The sequence below is a fragment of the Apteryx mantelli genome, chromosome 3 (genome assembly GCF_036417845.1).
Source record: "Apteryx mantelli isolate bAptMan1 chromosome 3, bAptMan1.hap1, whole genome shotgun sequence".
In the NCBI taxonomy this organism is placed as follows: domain Eukaryota; kingdom Metazoa; phylum Chordata; class Aves; order Apterygiformes; family Apterygidae; genus Apteryx; species Apteryx mantelli.
The window spans coordinates 123,248,485-123,270,958 of NC_089980.1; positions in this window are offsets into that span (position 1 = coordinate 123,248,485).

Consider the following 22,474-nt stretch of genomic DNA (forward strand, 5'->3'; position numbering starts at 1 on the left):
ACCATCATAAACTCCCTTTACTGCATCTGCCTTTTGTTCCAACACTTACTTTTCCTCAGCACTTCAGCAACAACTTGCCTGAAATGTCTATGGAATATATAATTACTGTATTTCTCTTGGATACAGATTATATGGATCACCTATTCATAAAGTGCTTCTACTCAGGCATTAACCTAAGATTTAACATGGCAAAGTCCAATTGCATTGCAATCAGCTCATCTCTTCCCTTAAGTAGGTTTGCAGGACCAGGTAGACAGCATGCTCACATGTCCAGCTCCAAGTGTGACATGAGAGTTATCAGCTCTTTCTTTACTTCATGGCAGAGTCTTGCAAGAGTAAGGCTGTTTCCAGGGATGGGACACTGGTTCCTCCAGACTTCCCTAGTCTTCTTCAAAAACTGGGTGAAATACATAGATGCCCTGTACAAGCATGCCCTAAGAGCATGCAAACCTGAATCACAGCTGACCCTTTCAGACCACCACTTCTGTCTCCCATTTTCCTCCAATTTATGGAGAACAGCTGCAGCTTCTCTGATATATCAAGTACCTTGTGAGGGTGCCCACCCTCTTGGGGTGCCTGGTTTTCCTGAGCAGCCTGGCCTGCCAGGCTCAGGAGCCATTCCTCCTGGTTCTGGAACCAGGATCTGGCACCTTGCTAGGGCAGAAGTCCTATGCTGGCCCCACGGAAGAGAGCCTGGGTAGTCATTTTCTCTGGATAACCCCGAAGAGGCAGATCCAGAAATGCTACACCTGCAGCAGCCCACAAAGTGAGCTGGCAAAAAACTTAGGCAGGCTCCTGGTCTTGAGTCTATTTTGTCAGATGCTTATTGAAATGAATATGTTTCTGTGGGTGAGTTTTTTTTGACAGTATATTCAACACCAATCACAGGCTTCTCAGTTGAAAAGGAGCACATAAAACCATAAACCTTTCTCAGGGTATTTCTCTTTCTCAAGATCAACAGATCTTTCACCCCCTACCAAGTCCAAGAAGATGTATTTTTTCAGAGCTCATCCATGGTATCCAAGTAGCAAATTCTCTTCCTTTAATAGACAGCTTTCCATTTTGACTTAAAAGGGGAAATAGGCCCTCAGCCAAAGGTTAGATCTAAATTTGGATCTACAGTATGATGCTGTTTCCATCTTTGTTTGTATTTGGGCCTGTCTGGCTTCCTAGGGTGAAACTCCTCTTCCAGACCTGCACAGCAAATACCAACTGTGTTATTGTGTTCTCTGCACTCCCTTTGGCACACAGCTTACTGGAAATCAGCACATCTAGGGAGATCCGTCCAAACTGCCATGGGAAACTGGCTATTTTTCTAAAATACATGATACAGATCAACCACAGGTTACTGGCCTCGATTACTAGTTTGTGGTACTCATGAGATCAGACCAGGTGATCATAAAGGTGCCTTCTGGCTTTCAAATCTATCAGCCTAAATAATGCATTAATGAAGTAACATGGAACAAAGCCACATTTGTTCATGTTTAAGGCATGTTAATGATGTTCCTTTCAAAGATGGGTAGATGGAGCAGTGGACTGATGCACTGAATTTCACCTCTAGGGACTCTGCCTTTGGTTACGAGACAAATGAGTTTGATAGCATCAAGTAAATACTCAATGGATATTTGTCTCCAACACCAAAACCGCCATGCAATTTGGCAGGAGCAGCAGTCTGTGCTCACGAGACGTCTAGAGGTGCTCAGGGCATTGGCAGTCCTTTGGAAGGAAGCATCTGACTGCACTGTGCCTGGCTTTAGCCAGCACTCTCAATCTCTTGCTTCCCCATGCACTAGAGATGCACTACTCACCAGAATCACTGCAAATAAAACAAGAAATTAAAATTGAAAGGGGGGTAAGATACTTATTTGGGTTCACAAAGTGAGCTAATGCTGGAGAATGGTTGAACTACATATTGTATTGGCTTTGATGCATTATTAGAATTGTAAAAACTTTCACTGTTTCAAGGAAAAGATTTTTTCCAGGCGCAAGATCAAAGCAAAAGCTAAATAATATTGGGTTACAGAGCAAGGAACTTTCAAATGGCTAGTCTTGACTGTTTATGTATCTAGAAATGTTGTGATAGGAGCAGCTCTTTTTATAAGGCCCAGTAACAACAGCGTAAATCAAGCATTAACCAGAAGTAGACAGCAAATTATCTATTTTTTAAAGAGACTTCTACTGAAGTTGAGTTTTAGGGAAGGAAAAAAGGAGTTCTGTTTTTAATAGCATAAAAATAGTCATCCAGGAGGCGCCACTGTATCTTTGTCCCAAAGCATAACAATGTTAAATATAAAACAACAGCTCTGAAACAGCTGATAAATCTACTTACAGGCATGTTTCAACACAGAACCATTAGGACACAGCTCAGAGTGAAACCTCTCCCTTGTTTGACTGGCTGTTAGTATCCTTGCATAAAGAAGCATTCATGCTAAAAAAAGAGAGGGAGAGATTAGCTTGTGCAAACTGAGAGGTAGGGAAAATTTGTGTGCAAAGTATGTCCCTGTTAGGGACATTTGATTTTAGCAGTTTCTTGGAAACAGAAATGATGACTGTAATGGCCTGAATTTGGTCATGAAACAGCAGTGTTCCCAGTGACAGGACAACGGGAACGCAATGCTTAGAAAGACATTACAGTATGAATCTGGAGACTCAGTAGCTTTCTGTGAAAAAAAAAAAAAAAGACAAATGAAAGAGTAGGCATATGAGGCCAAGACTAGACAAGCAGGGATAGCTAACTTCACCCTTCTAAAAGCCAGACACTGAGTCTGAACTATTTTATAGGTTCCCTCTATAAGGCAGAGAGACAAATGCCTCCAGAAAGTAAGTCATCGTGTCCTAGGACAGGTGTTTAAGGCAGGGGCTGAACTGCCCAGGAAAATGCTTTTTTTTCCTCCACTGACTCTTGGAGCCAAGATAACTGGTGTAGCCAAGATGCCTAATTGCCAGGTGGCTAAGACAAAGTGAGATACATCACTCGCAGAGCTAACTTACCTAATCACCATGACTCTTGTTATGTTTCCAGACAGAAAGAGCAGCCAAATACTTTCAGCCTTGGATATGCTTATATGATGGAACACAACAAGAGAGAACAAAAGTAAGGTCTCCCTCCCGGGACACAGCCACAGTTGTCTCTCTTCTGAAAGAGTTTTGGTGAAGAAAGTAAAATGGTTCCTTTCCCAGATTTAGAACTTTTTCCACATTGGGTTAAAACAAAGCCTTTTGTATAGAGTCCGCCTTGCCCAGATATGATATTGCTATCTGAATGACACTGTTCAGGCCCATTTATAAAGCCAAGATAAAGAAACCTGAGGATCTACTTCCTCCTCTAATTGCAGACGATCATAATTTCAGGCCAAATTCAATTGTTGCCACAAAGAAGAGAATCCAAAAGTAGAACAGACTCTCCTCTTAACCCAGTAAGGAAGCACAGGCTCTTTTGAGAGTGATTTTTTTTTTTTTTTAATGTAAAACTTTAAGCTCCAAACCAGGGATGAGAATAAGTAATATATAAAAAAAGATTTTCTCCTCAGTTTCAACTTCTCTACAAAAAGATGATGTTAATTGTATCCCTCCACATATAGCCAAATTGGTGAGCTTTGTGGGACAAACATACCAGATCTGGCCATGTTCCTATAATTTGTAACTATGAGGCAAAGTATACCCTACCATCCAAAACCAATAATTCTACTCCATAGCTGTAAAAGGGTCATTATGGCCTATTGACTGTGTGTAGACATTTGGCTAATAGTCAAACCTGTATTACTCCAAATTGCTCCATCCCGCTGAACATCCCTGATCTGCTGTGGAGAGTCATTCTCCTTGGGGAAGGAAGTGCTGAGCCCCTCTGAATGAACTCTGCTGAGCAGAAGGCCACCAGCAGCACTTGAGCCTATAGATGAGCAGAGTGAGCACAGGTGGATCTTTATGAGCACGTGTAGACAAATAAAAGGCTAGATTCAGGTTATTCGCAGTGAGATGATGTTTACTTGTTTCTTGATTGAAGTTTTGAAATGCAAGTCAAACAATGCCAGAGCCTTTCAGAAATCCAGTTTCCATGGCAAGAATGGTGTCATGAAAATATTTATTTATATGTTTATATGAATATAAATATATACATATGTGTATGCATATTTGGCTAGATTGTGATTCATTCATAAGATTTGAGAGGCCAGAAAGAGTTTACCTTCATGTGTGAGCATATATATGTGTGTACAAATATGCATATCTGTATAAATAAACAGTGAGAGAGAGAGAATAAAGGAGGAAAATAATGTGAGGAAGATCAAGAAAGAAGCAAAACAAAGAACAGTATGAGACAGACAGGCAAGTCTCCTTTGTCCTAATTTTTCTCAATGTAATGGAGTAACTAATGCTGTAAATCTGACTGAAATCGTACATCCTGTGTGGCTGGGATTCTCCTTCCATCAGATGAGGGAATAGTGCTGAACACCACAGGCCCCTGGGTCATATTTAAATCTGCGAGGTGTTACAGCAACACCCAAATGCTGTCATCAAGAACAGATACTTGACTGCTGCTGCTTTCTCTTGCACAGCCTGAGATCTGGAACAACTTTGTTGGAGTCAGTGGAGTTGCTCCAGAATTGTACCTGCACGAGCAGAGATAAAATCTTCTGTGCAATGTATCAGGATTTATGTAATCCAAGAAAAGGATTTTGTCAAAGGAAGCAAAGCAGAAACAAAGGAGGAACGTGAGCAATCTGCTTCACACTCTTTGAAGTGTTGTGTGTTTTACAAGGGAGTAACCTAACCCACATTTATTCCAGTGTTTTTCTTCCATAATTTACTCCAGAGATTTTCTTTAAACAATAAATAGGAAATACTCTCACATACAGCTGTGCAGGATATCTAGTTTACAAGCCTTTTTTCCAGGGTGGGAGCTTGTCCGTTAGGCATCACAGTCATGGAAAAGAAAATAACAAACATGATGCAGGAAGCAGCAATGCTGCCTTTCTAATTTAGCATCCAGTCAATACTAAAGTAAATTGGAGGGGGGATCCCTATGCGACTACTGACATGAAACCTAGATGAGCTCCAGCTACTACCATCCAGTGGTAGTGGTCTCCTTAACTTTTGTAAAAAGTTGTATCCTGGCTAATTTTGTATTCTGCAGGATAAAATGCAGACTTTCCAAAGTTGTTTTGCAGCAGCACTTAATCTTGGAAACTGTTCACGAGGAACATAGTTGATAATTTGGGAGTTGCTAAGATGATGCCCAGAAAGGTCCTGATTTGGACAGAGAGGCAAAAAGGTTTGGAGATGGTCTCGAGTTTAGGCACTAGAATCCCCTAAATCTTTTAATGGGTCCAATTTGGCAGATGTGCTCAATGCTCTATAGCAAGAGCATTAAAATCAGTCCAGAGCACATCTTGGCCTGCTTTATCCACTTCTGGATGATGTCCCGGGGTTAGGGCAGAGTAAGTGTGAGACCCGGATTCCAGTCTCGCCAGACTCTGGGGTAACAAGCTCTCTTCTTGCACCCAGAGGAGACTGTCCTGACCACCAGGCTATATCATGTTCCTGGTGTTTGGAGGAGAGGAAAGAGGTACATATATATTCTAATTCTGTGCCATGTGCAATCTGTAATGCAAGACTCATTAGGTCAGAAAAAGAGCAAGTGAGAAGCAGCCTTGTCATCAGAGGACTGAACTGGACTGGGCTATACCCGGAGACTGATTACAATGACTTGGAAACACAGTTGATACGAGGCTGGATCTGTTTCTGAACCGTGTCTTGATCATCACCATGCAGGCTTGCAGGACAGGGGTGAGTCTGAGTCAACTGGGTACCTCCCTGATGTCTGGAAGTAGCATGGCTTTGCATTGCAAGCATCTGGACTGGATCTATATCGGGAAGATTTTTAAAGTGTGATGCTACTCTAAAAAGTAAGAAGGTTAAAAGGGGATGGTAGGTCTCCGAGTTGATTCCCTCAGTGACTCAGATCAGATATGCCCTGCTTGCAAAGGAAAATGAGGGGGAGGTTCTCCATTCATCTTAATCTGGGAGCCAAGTTGGTTATTTTATTCTAGTCATTAATTCTGCCTTATTTTACCCAGGGAAAACAGACTGGGATTTATCAAAGATTTTTTCTGATGATGCAGTAAAGGACTAAAATACAGCTTTCTATCTATTAGATCAGGAACAATCTTCCATGGCCAACAATAATGAAAAGTGAGTAAGTGTACCTTTATATGTTACAGTGATCAGCAGACAGCACTTTCAAAATACATGGGATCTGATGAGAAAAGGGCTATTTTCCTCAGTCACTTTCAGAAGCATACTAGAATTATATAGTCATTCAAGAAAATCTTCTTCAGATTAAGCTGTGGGTTTTCTTTTCTGAGATGTCTTTGTTGCCTTACAGTGTTTCAAGTTTTGCACGTGCCTGTGTCTCCATGTGCAAGACAGAGAAAGGAATCATTCCAGATTTACAGTACTGAGACTGGGAATTTGTGTAGAAAGCAAAGGAGCTGCATTTGAGTTGCAACATCTATAGGCAGCCATCTTTGAAGTGTTCCAGAACACATTCTCATTAATATTGTTAGCTCTCATTGTTTGGTGGAAGCATTTTAGATATTTTCTGTCAAATTCAGATGGCATGTCACCAAATTAATTGTATTAGTTCATTCACCAAAATGTCCCATGCTTTTGTTTGCAGGAAGCAAGCAATGCTACACAGCTCATTTCACATTGTACATCATCATCCTCACTGCCAGGCAGAGTGACATAGCAAGGCTCACTGGCACCACTAATGCCATCACGTGAGTGACAGGGTCAGCACTAATCACTGTTGACTAGTTCTGAGTCTGGTTTCCTTGTGACTACAAAAGGAGAGAAGCTAAACCCTGGGTAAGAAGAATATTCCGGCAGCTATTCCTGGCAAACGCAATGGCCTTATTTATTATTTCATGCATTTTCTTTCTTCTGTTCATACAGTCAGTTCAGATCACATTTTGTCTTCCAGAGATAAATTAGAACCTACAATGGGATTCAGACCAACTTTGATGGAAGCTGCTTAAACAGAGCATGGATTTGCCCCTCTACCTTTGCTTTGAATTAAGGAAACACACATGCCCAGATTATTTCACCTGAGGTAGCCAAGCATTAATTAATTACATAAAAGCATTTGTGAACCTGTTAAAACTATCTATTAGATGAGCAGCAGCGATATCTCCACCATTACTTTAAACGTTTTAATTAATTTGGGGGAATTTACACATGCACATTATCTGCCAAATTCAACAAAACTTGCTTTATAAACTAATAATAGCATTTGCTTTCACTGCAAAGGAGTTATGCAAGTTCTGTATATGCATGCAAGCAGAGAGGGTGCTGGAGTTGATTCTGCACAGAGCTGAGTGCCATATGGTGATTTACCAACAAACCAACATTCTCATCAATATAAGTTTCATATTAATGTCAGCAGAGGTGCAGGCACTCAGCACCATGCACACAAATGTGTGTTCAGCATCTGACAGGATAAAGCCCATCAAAAATAGTCTTATTTCTCCAGCAGGCTTAGAAAAACAGCAATTCATTTTCACAGACCAACACAGAGCTATCAGTAAGGGCTCAGTGACTTTTGCTATCCCCTTTTCTACTGCAAATTTCACATTGCATTTATATAACCAAATTATAACAGTACATCAGGGCTCAGCAGCTGAAAATTAATGTCTGATGCATGTTTTTTAAATGAAAAATTACTGCCCTGTTTGGCAGAATTTAAGAAGATAATTCATTAATTAACTAGCCTGAGAAACAAAATAAAATCCTAATCATCTTCAGCCACACAAGGCAAGAAACAAGGCCTTCATGGATGTGAGGGAACTTCACTGAAAAAGACAATTCCAGCTCAGACCACATCCCAAGGAAGGCCCAGTCCTCTGCTGCTCTGATGTCATTTTCCTCTGTGGACAGGGGAGAAAAGAGCATTCTAGCACCAGAGCCAGATGGCATGAAAGTACTCGTTACAAAAATTCCCCATGCATCCTTGCCCATGTACCAACACAGCTACCCAAGCTGCACGTTGGCTGTGCCTACACTATGTGTGCTTCACCATGCACCCTGTAGTTCTCGTGCCATCACTGCCCAGATGAGGAAAAACTTTTTCACTGTGAGGGTGACAGAGCACTGGCACAGGTTGCCCAGAGAGGTTGTGGAGTCTCCTTCTCTGGAGATATTCAAAAGCTGCCTGGATGCAATCCTGTGCAACGTGCTCTAGGTGACCCTGCTTGAGCAGGGGGGTTGGACTAGATGATCTCCAGAGGCCCCTTCCAACCTCAACCATTCTGTGATTCTGTGATTCCTGGGGCGCCCCATGGCCCCCTCACTTCCCAAGCACCCAGAGGCAGAGCATGCCAGGGATGGCACTCACTGAGGTCTTGTCCTGATGTGCATTCAGTGCACAGCCAGCAACCAGGGCTGTGGGGCACCCCTGCCCTGCAGGATAGACTCAGCCGTCAGGCCCCAGTTACTCCAATACCTCAGTATCCCTCAGTATTGGATGCATTTGTCCTCACAGCACCTCTGGGTGTTATTGTCCCATTTCACAACATAGAGGTTAAGGCATTTCCAGAAGCACTTAGACATCTAGATAGGCATCTGGCCCCAGATCTTCAAAGGTGCTGAGGCACTGCAGTACTGCACCTTCAGTTAAACTGACTACAGCAGGAGTTTAAGTGCCCCTACATTTGAGGTTTTCTACCGTTTAAGTACATCACTTCAAATATGCCTAGATAAACTGATACAACTTTTCTTGTATAGACAAGACCTTAATCTTACCATTTAATCTCTTCTTGCTATTGTTACTTCTGGCCTAGGCCTCTTGGCAACCCAGACTACTAATCACAGTGAGGTACAAGAATTCCTAGGGACTGGGAGAAAACTACCCAATGAATTCATTTCCACTTGTGGCTGAAATAGGACTTGAACTCAAATTCCCTGAGGTGATAGTAGTTTCTACCTTCCAGCCTGTAAGACTCAAATTTAACATTCAAAATACATCTCTCTAATTTATCTCCTTCCCCTGATACTATCTTCCCCTTGTTTCTTGGTGATTTCTTTGTCATTATAACTATGGCAGTTTTGACAAAGATTCCCTTTTCTCCAGCAATAGAACATGTCGTGGGATTAGGTATACCAAATCACACTAATGGTCTGTCAGATTGCATCTCTTGTCTTTGACAGGCCCTGTAACTACATTTTTAGAGAAACGTGGAGAATCCCATCCTAACATCAAGTCAGCTAAGGAGACACTGACGTTGTAAAGCCTCCCAGCATCACCTTGCTACCAAGAGCCTCTGACTGGCTCTGATTCAGTTCTGTCATGCTGAGTAGTTCCTTTGCAGTAATCCCACCAGAACTACTTGTGCGTATGATATTGTTTGGCACGAATAAGTAGAACAGGATTTCAGTCATGCCAAGCAAGGAGTGTATTAGTTTCCCCTTTTTCCCTACAGACGTTCATTCCAGCCAGCACTTTGTGTCCCCTGCACTCTGGGGAGCTCCCCTTCCAACCCCAACTACACATGGTATCTCTGCTGTTTCTCACAGCACTACCTTCCCTTCACAAAAAACATGGTACTGGGAAATGAGAGAGGAACAGAAACTTCAAGAAACAGGAGTTTAGAAGCAGCATTTTGGGAGCATTGACCTTCTGGTGTCATCTGCCTGATTTGGAATATTGCTCCTTTAGGAGAAAATGGTATTTGGTTCCCCTGTCTCAAGATCCTACATCCCTATGCATACTGATTCAGTTAGAGCAGGTACAAACTCTTTGTTAGTCACTTTTGCCTTAACAGATAACTCAAACAGTATCAAAATTAGGTCAGGGTCCTATTACAGATGTCACACTATACAACCACTTAGCTTTTCATTGCTCTGACATCCACCTCAATAAACCAGAGGAAGCATCAAGTGGAAGTCAACATTGGTCACAGGTCAGAGTCTGGGCCCATGGGAAGTAGAAGTTCTGTTTTTTAGGATTTGCTGCAATGGAGGTTCATGACTAGGCCTTCTGGACCTAGGTTATTACAAAAAAGTAAAAACTGTAATCATAACTATAATCATACTCCTAAAACCAGCCTATATTTAAGCAAGCCCCTTGCTTTCTTAGGCTGTCTCAATTCCCTTGCAATATCTCCTAACAGTACCTGTAGCAAAACGTGCACCTGATATCCTTTGAGGGACAATGAAGAAGGATGTTTTCCATATAAACAAGATTTGGAGATCAGCTTAGAAATTTTCTGCAAGAAGGTCCCCACAACTCACAAGGCCAGATTCTAATATATGGCACAAATGTACATCTTCACATTAATAGATGAAGTCTCTTGACACCACACAGGAGACAGGCAAGAGCATTCAGGATTGTGCATATACTGTTTTTCACTTGCAAAAACTCTTGACTTACAGCTATACCCAGCAGTGAACCATTTGCACTTGCCGGGGAAATTAAGAACAATACATGGTGTGCTAGTTCATTGCTATGTAGTCTGTGTGCACACAAATGTGCACAGAGTCACACTCACTTCCTCACACTGTTTCACTGACAGTAGTTATTCTGCTTGTCACTGACTGAACTAGCTCTTCATTCAGGTAATTGTATCCCTGTGCTTAACATAATGTGTAAGAGGAAAATACCAGAAGGGAAATTTGAGTAGACACATCTGCAGGATGTGCAAATCAGTGCAGAAACGAGGAATTTGGCAAGTCTTTCGGAAATGATGATAGTGATTTTTTTTTTAATTTCATGCCTTTTACTTGTTCAGCTGGGACACTATTTCCTATTTCAAGAAATTTCCACGTTGCCTGTCTGCTGGGAATGTAAACATATTTCAACTACAGCTTTTCCAAAGGAGAAGATATAAACAATTGCTTTCTAACATAAGTGCTAGTCACAACTAAGTAGCAACTGGACTAACATTCCTTCTGTGAATGCAGTGTACTGATGGAGGAGGGAGGCAGACTGATCTTAACAGCATAGTAAGCCCAGGTTTTTGGAACTGGTGACCACAACTTCACATCAAATTCAATCTGTATGAACAGGGTAGGCAAAGCTCTATGTTCCTGATCTCACTTACCATATCACGGAGGTGGGGAAAGAGGCTTGAAAAATCATTCTGGGAAAGTTCCGTTAAGTGAATAGACACGTCAGGTAGTTTCTTCCTGTTCTCAAAGGTCCTTCTTCACAGACACTGATGCGGCACAGTTCCTGTGTTCGGAGTAAGAAGCACACACTAGGCTCCTCCATTTCTCCCCAGCTGCCAGGACATCCTGGAGCACGCCGGTGTTCAGTAGTGCAAAGCAGGAGCTTGAAGGACAAGCGGACACAGAGGGCAAAGCACAGAGTCAGCAAGAGTAAAAGAAGGTGCAGTGATAACTGAGGGGTGCTATGTCTTCAAAAGCCAGTTAAACTCCCTTGTTACAGTGTGCTGGGGCTCATGTCAGCACAGAAGCCACTGGATAGAACCTGGGCTCTGTAGCAATCTGATTACTGACCTGGAGCTCTCAGAGGTGAAAGGACATATCATGAGTCTGCTCCTATCCAGCTGAGAGGCGGAGGGCAATAGCTGGGACCAGAAAGGAGGCATGTTCTGTCAAGGAGGGGCCTTCAAGGAAGCCCAACATTCTGACAGACCAGTGGGGACCAGATTATCTGGCTATGGAGAAGGCCAAGAGCCAAGGATCTCTTGCATAGTAGAAGATGACAGGACAGGGTGGTATAGTGAAGGGAAAACAAGGCATGACCTACTTCTGCCAGGGAAAATTAGAGGCACTAGAACTAAGAGCAAGGAGAAGATCCACGTGGAGACTGAAGGAGAGAAGCAGGGCAGCAATGGCTATAGTACTCTTGTTCTGCGCTCCCCAATACATGGAGACATGGAGCTACTGGAGCAAGTCCAGCAAAGGTCTACTAAGATGATTAAGGGACTGGATCATCTCTCAGATGAGGAAAGGCTGAGAGAGCTGGGACTGTTCAGCCGGGAGAAGAGAAAACTGAGAGATCTTATTAACGTGTACAAGTATCTGAAGGGAGGGTGTCGAGAGGATGGGACCAGACTCTTTTCAGTGGTGCCGAGCGACAGGACGCGAGGAAATGGGCACAAACTGAAACACAGACACTTCCATCTGAACATGAGGAAAAACTTCTTTACTGTGAGGGTGACAGAGCACTGGAACAGGTTGCCCAGAGAGGTTGTGGAGTCTCCTTCCTTGGAGATATTCAAAACCCGCCTGGACGTGATCCTGTGCAATGTGCTCTAGGTGACTCTGCTTGAGTAGGGGGGTTGGACTAGATGATCTCCTGAGGTCCCATCCAACCTCAACCATTCTGTGATTCTGTGATACCAACAACAGGAAAGACAGAACTTGCAAACAGAAAAAATGGGAGTGCTTATGAACAGTACAGGGAGAAAAAATAACAATGTCACAATCAGCTAGCCACACAGGATGCTGGAAAATGTGATGGTTAGTGACTGAAAAGAGAGGCAATTTCTCCCATAGGAGCTTATGTAATCGGAGGGTGAATGAATACATTCAAGGACTTACAAGATGCACATTGTTTCAGTGCATAGGGACCATGTCTACAGCATGGAGAATGGAGAAGCAGGGACAGGATCATCAGGACCATCAAGTGTAGGAGAGGATGGCTTTTCAGAAGCCGATTTTTGTGAACAGATCACTGTTCTGAAAATCTCACTTGCTTCATCCATGATGCTGAAAGCTCACTGGAAATCCTTTAGCATGAGAATTCCTGCTACCTCTTCTGAATGGTTACTTTTTCATCATTGTCACCATCTTCTTTAGTGAACAAAGTGAAAATGAATCAGTGATGATGGATGGCAGAGCAAGGTGTTAAATGATTGGTGACGAGACTCCAAAGCTACAGATACAAAACGGACAGGTAGCAGAATGTTACTGTAACGTCCAGTTTGCCTTCCTTCCCCTCTCTAACAATCATGTTTTTCATGTAGAAAATCAGGTTTCTTTAGGCCATCATAGGTGTTGTTCAGAAAGCAGGAGAAGTGTAGCTGGAACCACTGACCCTCACTGGTGGGGAGCAGAAGAGCAAAAACAACTGCTGCTCCTTCTACAGGAGAGTGGTGAAGAGCAAAGTGGCTCAACTGCCTGCAGATTGGGAGGCAAAGGACGTTTTCCACCATTTCCCAGAGAAGCAAAGGCTGTTGAGGCCTTCTGAATGATGGGGACTGATGGACAGTGAATAAAGTAAGGTCCTTTCTCTGGACAGTGTAGCAGTTGGGGCTCAGGGGCCCTGCAGTTGGTGTGCAAGGGATGCTTCATATCCAGCACCACAGTTCAAGCCTGTATGGCATAACACACACAGGGCAGAGCACAGGCTGCGTGAGGAGTTGCTCTTTCTGCTATGGTTTACAGCTTTCCCCATCTGCATAATCTCATTTGGTCTCTCCCGCACTCATCCCATTGAGGCATGATGCTATCAGAGCTCTTTGCTGCCCTCTTCAAAGTCTGTCCTTGCCCTTTAGATATATGCTCCATTCCCTGATAAGAAATTTCTGCTACATTTTCTGCTTCTGCAGCGTGTCAGGTTTTCCCACAGTAGAGAGAATTCTCACTCAAGTTTCACTCTGGTTAGTGATAATGAAGTTTCATCAGATTCTGGCACTGAGTGGGATAAAAAAAGCTATGGAAGAAATAAGGGTAGGTACTTCAACAGACAAGTTGGCTGATATAAGAAATACCTGCCAGTTACTATTCTCTACCAGATGTCACAGTCCCTTGACACTTTAGCCAAAGAGGCTATCTGTTGTCTCTTCAACTGATAAGAGTTTTCAGCCAAGTATCTTAATTTAAACTTGCATCAATCTCAGTTTCAGTTAAAGTGATTCAGGAGTAGTGACCTATGGCCAATGAATAACTGAGGGTAGTAGCCTCTGTGGGATCAAGAGGCTCCCTCCCTCCCTTTCATGTGACAGCCTCTCAAAGTGCCCCATGAATCATGCCTGTCAATGCCCTCAGCCATCATCAAAACACTGAGGTGAGATCACTGCTACAGGACCTTTTAAAGTGATCTTAAATACGCTTTGAAGTTAAAAAGCTGAAGATGGCATTTCACACAGAGAACGTTGATACATCCTGTTAACTACCCACACAGAATAAAACTGTGATAATTAGAAACATCACATAATAGTGTCTGGGAAACACCAGAGCAGTAACAGCAGAAATGTTGGTTTAATGGTGAAATGTATGTTAAATACCCTTAAATACTTAATTAACATCTGGGGTGTGATTCCCATGCCAGTCTCAGTGTACTAACAGCAATAAGATACATTGCATTTCAAGGTGAAAGAGACATTTTCTCACCATTTTTTATATTTTGAAAAGTAGTGAAATGAACTGTATGTCAACACTGTGAAATCACTAAGTTGCACTCCTCACTGTTATATAACTTTCTGCAGCCTCCCAAGAGATGCAGGGAGAATTCAAATAGCCTTGAAAACCAGGACAAGGAAGAGGAAGAGAAGACTTTTCATCCCTGCAAAAGAGTCCCTTTAACCAAAAAGGAAAGTCTCTTTTCCAAAAGGAAACTGGCATGGGAGAGAGAGTTTGTACTTTGACTTTGTCCTCAGCTCAGAAAAGTTCAAGAAGAAATTACACCAGGGAGATGCAAGAAGCAGGTAGGAGTGAATGAAACAGATACACTGCACAGCATACCTGTAACAGAGGATTATGACCAAGCCCTTCAACAGAGACTTGCTCTTGGAATGGCCTCTTTTTCTTGTATAGCATTTGTGGTATCTTAGAGAGACTCCCTTTTCAGAAAGACTTGGACTCACATTCTCTGGAAGAGTGAGCTAAACCTGGGCAACTATTGGATCACTTTTGGAAACTTTGGCCAACCCACTGTAGGATATGCAGGAAGATGAAGGTTTTCATGCTAAGCAGTCTGTAGTTGGTAAGAACAACTTTTAGCATAAATAATCTATGATTACACCAAAAACAAATAATGAGAATAGCCGTTTCAAGCTTCCTTAAACCAAACCAAAGGAGATAATGAAAGGAAGGGGTAGGAAAAGCAACCACTGAAGTAAATGGAGGGGTTACAAGCCTCTGGAAAACTTATAAAGGAGTGATTGGGATAGAGACCCTTTGAATACTCAGCACAAAAAGCTCTTACTAAAAAGACTACGTATGCCTGCCTAGTTTTGTTTAGCTGAATATAAAGCTATTAAAACTTTTCTATCAGAGGAGGGACTGTCTTTATGTCACTTGCTGACTTCTTGACAGCCCACTGTCCAGAGTTGGCACACCAGCTAACTTTCTTTGGGTAATTCAGCGGATCTCTGTGTGGGATCAAATACCATACCAAACAACAAACTTGTTTAAGAAACTACAGGAAACAATTCAGGAAAAATTTGTAAGCAATCTATCACTGAAGGAGATGGACCATGGCAAAGGATTTTCCATGTGTCCACTGCTCAAACTATTTTAGAGCCAGTGCTTTTGTGAATATGCATTTGCAGCAACGCATGCAAGACCATGACAACGATCTTTTTAATGTGTCAAATCCTAGAGTCACTCCCTGGAGAAAAATGTGGCCTCCCTGTCCAAAGCCTGTTATTAAGGTACTAAGCACTTATTAGCTGGGAAAAAGAGTTCATCGTGACTGTCCCTCAGAGCTTGTGAAGACCCAAGAAATACTGAAAAGGCTTTCTTCAGTAGCTGTAGATAGTGTTTACAGATTAAAATAAGAGTATATGCTAAAGAGTCATTTGAGGTTTTTTCCTATATCACTGAAGGCTGCTAAGATGCCAAATGCTTGCTTTGCTCTGGACATATTTTGATAGCCAACTGGCAAAACATTAGGATTATAGGATAGGGATCAACATATTTAATCATGAGCATCCTGTGTCTCCAGCCCCTGATTCTAAAGGTAACATCAGTTAGTACTTAATTAAAAAGTGATACAATTTCAAACTTGTAAGCCAGTGTTTCAGGTTGGGTGAGATTGCAGAAAGGGTACTTTCCAACTAAAGGTTTCTCCTGCTCAGCAGATTTCTGTCCAGAAAATTTTGTCTACTATACTATTTCTATTAGATGCCATTCAACTGAAAATATGCTTTGGACAGAACAGCAGCATAAAATATATGAGTGGTACCTGTAAACAGGTCCAACATTATAGGTTATGATCTGATGGACTCCCTGTGGTCACACCAGGAATCTCTCCTTGTTCAGCTTATGAACTCAGGGCAAGCATATCAGATAGCAGCACCACTGAGTGCCTTAGCATCCAGGAACCTGGCAAGGCTGGGTCAGCTGTGTCTCCCAGACCAAAGAACAGACAATCTTTAAATGTTAATGACTCTCATTCACTTTGGACTAAATCTATGCTAGATCAAACATTTTTTTCCTGATCTTGCTACAGAAGAATGGTGGTTGGTAAGTAACTGCCACATAGAAGAATAAAGCAATCAGTTCAGTTCTGGTTCTTAAAAACTGTGGCTCTCAAGAGACACTAGGAGACCTCAAAAGGAGTTAGAAGTCCCAACAGGGGAAGTGTGTGATATCAGTGCAGAGAACAAGTCACATCACTGGAATCTGGACCAGCAGAGGGATTTTGTGAGTCAAAGGACACTGCCCTTAGCTCAGTGAATACCAAAGAGGAAAATGAACAGGGATGCACACATGGACATACATGTGTGTGTTCTAACTGCATTTTTCATACTAGCTCCATAAACACTGATTGTCTTCTTACCCTTTTTATAATGCCTGTTATGGCTCTTTCACATGTCCCTGAACATGTGAAATCTGAACCCAAGACTGGGGCTATTAAAAGCCTGAAGCAGTTGTGCCCATTTCAAGGAAAGGGTTGTAGCAGGTAGGAAATCCAGTGTTTAGAAAGCGCTAAGGAGGGTGAAAAGAAAGATTTTGTTGCAGCATTCCCAGAACAAGAGAAATGTAAGAGAAGAAAGCTCCAGCATAGTGAATCCAAACACAAGAGCCTAAGGACTATCTGCGTAAAAGTACTCTACCAGGCCCATATTTCAGAAATATCAAGAAATGAAATGCCAACATTCAGTCCCAAAACATGAAATTCCTGCTGCAGCACTGAAGAATGACCTTTTTACTGCTTCTGAATAGGATGTGCTGACCCCAAAGCACTGCAGACTTGACTAGCTCTGCTTTAACTCTAGCACATCCAAAAATGAAACGTAATGCCCACTGTAATGGGGCACTGTCAACTTGAATGTAACCAATTGAATGTAAAATTCCCTGGAAATGGCATATTAATGTTTTTATAAAACAACTTCTTGTTTTTTTTAACATAGCAGAGATCAGAGAGTATGTCATCTCTTCTTCCTGGCAGCATGTGGCAAGTCTTGGTGCATGCCCAGGTGCATTGCTTTGATGATGGTACCTCACTTAGTATCTCCTCCTTGCTCCCATATTTCCTTCTCTTCTGTATCCAGTGATTCTCTTATGCAAACTGGATAAACTCTGCAGGGATGAAGGACTGGACACTCCTCTCCCCAGTTTGCTCCATCCCAGCAGAGACCCTATCATCCCTGCTCTTGAGACACCTTGATTTCTGGTTGCAAGATAGTTCAGCTTCAACAAGTGCCATTTAGCAGAGTGGTTAGGTATCCTGCTGAGTGGGGGGAACTGTGTGGTCGAACCCTGGCCAGGTGAGGAGAGCAGAACAGGTTCTATGCTTCCCAGATGAAGACCCCAGTACTGCAGAGGGACACAGATCTGAGTCCTCAGGGAAGAGCTTGTTCTCAGGAGAGAGGCAGTAGCTCAGATGATGCCCAGAAGTGCCCAGCCTTTCCTTTTGGTTGGCTCTAGACAGCTTCCAGCTCAGCCTGCTTTCTGCCCCTCTCTTTAGCAGCACTGACACCTTGCTATGGACTGCGTATGAGTCTGGGTACTTAAACCAGGCTGCCAGATTCCCATGGGTCTGGGTTTGAAGGTCTGTGGCAGCAGAGGGACTGGAAGCCATCTCACCCATGGTCTAGATACCTGCCTGATCCAGCCCACCTCTCTTTTGCTTTGCTACAGTCTTCTGACACCAGGAGGAAATAATCCAACCTAAAAATTCTCAGCAGGAGAGAGTAGTGCCTACAACACGAACGTGAGAGTCCCTGAGAACCAATTAAATCCAAACAATAAGCTAGGCAGCAGCAACCCCTGCACATGTATAACTCCCCTGCTAACCCACTACTTCACCTCAGAGAAATTTGCAAAACCAAGGTAGGCTCTCAGCAGCAACAGCATTAATCACCATAAACTAGCTACGAGAGTTAGGACTCACAAAGCACAGCACAGATCCAAAAAGGGAACTGATCTTTTTTTAACTTCCATAATGCAGAACAAAACAAGGTCATTCCTATTAGGAGCACAGGATCAAGTCTCTTTCCTCAAGTGGCCAGCTGAGTCATTTATCAAGCAAGTTACCATCAACCCTTTCTTCATTGTTTTACCAGGTCACAGGTAGCTCCATCGTTTCTAGAAGGATATGGGATCTCCAGGTCACTGCATCCCTTTCCCAAGAGTTTTGCTTGCCAGTTACCCCAATGTCATCAGGACTTGGGGCATAAATCTTTCTAATTCACTGCATTTCTGAAGAACACCTGTTATGAGGCCAGCAGTTATGTAGGAATGGGCTTAAGCACAGGTCTTCCTAAAACCTGGCTTACCGCACTGTTCCTCTTGCTATGTCTGGTAAAACTGAAGTACAGAAAAAAAATGTCCCTGTACATGATTATCTTTTGTCAGAAGTTCTTGCACTTTTGTTTCACAAATCCTAAGGTTACTTTCAAGAAGCTCTCAGCTGCTTTTGGCTACAACAATGTTTTGCTACTATCAGAACCTGATGTAGGCCACTGGGTTACCCTACAAGCTGGCACAGAAATATAAAGAAATAAAAAGCTTAGCAGTCATAAGACACTAAACAGCAGAAAGAAAATTAACTAATTAAAAGGCTTTTTAAGCAATCCTGTCACGGCTTCTTTATTTGAAAGCCATTTACTGAAAATGAGCATTTTCCTCTCTAATTTGTGCTTCTTCATAGGGGATTACCATTTCACTGCCACAGTTGGCTTTGCTTGCCTGTGTGATGTGGCAGAGCATGTTTTTCCAGGGCTACATCATCTGCACCAAAGAGGCAATTTGCCAGGCAGAGTGAAGGCAGAAGTTCAAAGTCTAACTTGCTGATAGCTTGCAAGTTTGGTACTGCCTGGAGCCACAACTGTCCTACACTCCCTCTTATGGGCCATACCAGGGGACTCTGCAGCCAAATGGCACCATGTAAACGATTGCAACTGGCTAAGGAGGGTAAAAGGTCTGGGAATAATGTGGTGCAAGAACTAAAAACTTACCCTTAGTAGATGCCCCAGCACTTGCCAATGGTTTGTTTAATAGTCTGAAAGGGAGTATTCCCATTCTTCAAATGCTATTTTACCTGGCCCTTTGAGGAAGGACTGTGTTTCTGGGCTCTGTTGCCATCTGTGCTGCTGACTCAGCTTTACATCAGACCACGTGTGGGATACTTCCATATAGCCTTTTAGGTTAGGCCCAAGTGAGTGCTGTTCATGCTCTGAGTTGGTCCCATACTAACTGGGTGCAACCCAAGGCTATACAGCTGTAGAAAGCTCTGGTATGCTGTTCTCTAGCTGCAGTGACTTGACTTCAAGTTAGGAGCTGGTTTGGATAGTGGCAGGACAGCTTCACCATGTCATGCCAATCTGCAAAAGACTAATATCCCTTCAGGCTCAAGATCTTCAGAAAAAACCTCTAACCTCAGAGAGCCAGGCTCATGTGCCTAGTGGAGGGCTTTCTGATCTGCCAAGCACTTTGGTTTTTCGGTGTTCAGACCTCCGAGAAAGACTGATATGTCTCTTCATGGGCCCCTAAAATCAAAGACCACTTTCTAAAATGTTTCTGAAGAGATCTTCCACTGGGTGCTCTTTCAGGACAAGCAGGAACAAGCTCCATGCTAAGGGCCCTGAAGGGAAAATGCTCAACTACTTTTCCACATAGAGGGAGTTTCTCCAGTGGTTGCAACTGTGACAGTATAACATCTAGAATGCAGATAATCTTATGTGTAAGACACAGTTTTGAGATCTAAGTTGAACTCTACCTAGAAGCTAACAAGCATCAACAGTCTGGAGGACTGCTTTACATAAAAGAAGCCTTAACATACTTTTTAAATTATTTTGCACTTCGGTAGCAACTAGAGACCTCAGTGGAGTCATGCTCCAGCACGCCAAGCACTATATTAACAAATGACATGGGCTGGTCTTTACCCCAGAGAACTCAGTGTACATAGACAAGGCATATTCTGAGAGGAATCAGAGATGTGGAGAGAGATGACATGCCTGCCCCAAGGCCAAACAGTAGGTGGTTGGTGGGGCAGAGATTTCCCAGCACCACACTATTCTCAAAGCTCAAGAGTCCTAGCTTCAGGCACTAGCAATTGACAGCAGTCAACCACAAAGTCCTGCTTAGTACCTGAAAGGCAAAAATACTTTTGTGCCTTACATTTCACTACCTTTTTGGAGGAGGTAGGAGTTGTTTGTTTTTTTTTTCATGGCCTTCAACTTTTTCCGGCTAAGAAGGTTTCCATAACTGCTTATAGAGACAAAAAAGGCTGTAGTCTAGCTCCTCTTCTTCACACAACCAGATGCACATCCACCATGTGAGCAAAATACAGGTGTTCCCCCCAAAGTAATGTCTGTGGGCCCACTCCCAGAATGGGACACTCAAATCTCCTCTGCCCTGTACCTCAGTGCATATGTACACTCCAGGCATAGGCTGTGTAGCAGTCATTAGGTAGAGGCTCTTGAATTTTAGCCTGCCTAAGTAATAGCCTGTGTGCATAATACCTTCTGGAAATGAGCTAGACAAGAAGCAGACTCTGGGCCAGCAAAATGAATTGTAACCTGTTCCGTGCCCATGGCCTGCTGAGAAGAGGTGAGCAGGGCATTAGTGGCATGAAGAATGCCTGGCATGTCCATCACAGTCTGTCCAGACCTACCTGCACACTACAGCAGAGCACTAGCACAGACAGAACAGAGGCGAGAACAGAATATTGCCTTGAGATAGGCAATGATGCAGCAGCATCCGTTCTGCAGTTGTTTCAGTTCATTGCAATCATTTCACTTCTGGTAATCGATATTTAAGGAAGACTGCTCCTACAGTTGTTGACTAGAGTCCTTTAAGTATTTTTAGTCTGTGGATTCCAGGATCACAAGGTAGTGCCTCACATTACACTAGGCTCATTGCCAAGGCATCAAAAGAGGATAAGTTAAGTATAATTGAAAAGTACTGGCCCAGCTGTTTGTAGATTTGTATAACTTATGCCAGATTTTGGACAGCAAGAATCACCCCTCCATATGCAGGGCAATTAGGATATATTAGTGCTTCTCCACAGCGCAAACACATGAAATACATTTGTTTGGTTTTTTTTTTTTTTTGGGGGGGGGGGGTTGTGGCCATAAATAGTAACACCAGTTAATTGCTGCTCTTCCAGTAGGTGACTAATGATACACTTGGCTTTCTGAGCATGTTCTGGAATAAAAAGAGTTATTAATTAATTACAATCAGTGTATTAATTTCACTATGTTGAACTTGCTGTTCATTTTAAATCAATACTTTAATTACAAAATGTGACTGTTAAAGAATTTAGCAAATCATATGGGTTTCTGAGATAACGACAGATAATTAATTGCTCTAGCAAGATTCTCTTCTTCTTGCAATGTCCATATGGTCAGCAAAAATGCAGAATTACTTACATGAGGATGTGGATGAAACACGGGTCTTTAGGACCCTAGCCAGGAGTCCTCCACCTTAAATTACCAATGAGCTTCATTAAACTGGACAGATTTATAGGGATGAATACGTCAAAGTAGATTGTACAGTAGCTAGCTAATACCAGGCATGACACTGGAGAAATGCTTCACATTGCCTGTTTTAGCTTGCAGCAAGGCAGACTTGTGTTCCAAGTTGCAAAATGGTGGTGATCATTTAAAGGGTCACTTGGGTTAAAAGAGGGCAAGGCTACAGCTGCATGTGCCAAGGTAACAATCCCAAAGGAGACAAAGGAAATAAAGAAAATGGAATAAATATAAACATGGAATAAAGATGGTGCAATTAAATATTCCTCTCATTAACTATGTCACTTTGAACATAAAGCGGCTGAAAATGATTGCTACCAGGTAAGGAATGGCAGTTCTTCAGTGTGTTGGTCCAAAGTTGCCTTGAACACAGGCATAGGCACAGACAATAGCATCAGTGACAAATGAGGGGAAAAATGAGATAAAATAACTGCTCTAGGAATATAGTTTGGATAGTGAAAAAAAGGTTTTACAATTGTATTCATGACTGACATTTTCCTAGCAAAATGCAGCATGACACATAAATCAATAGTTGTACTGAACACTGCCCAATTTTGAAGGAAAATACATATTGCTCTGACTCT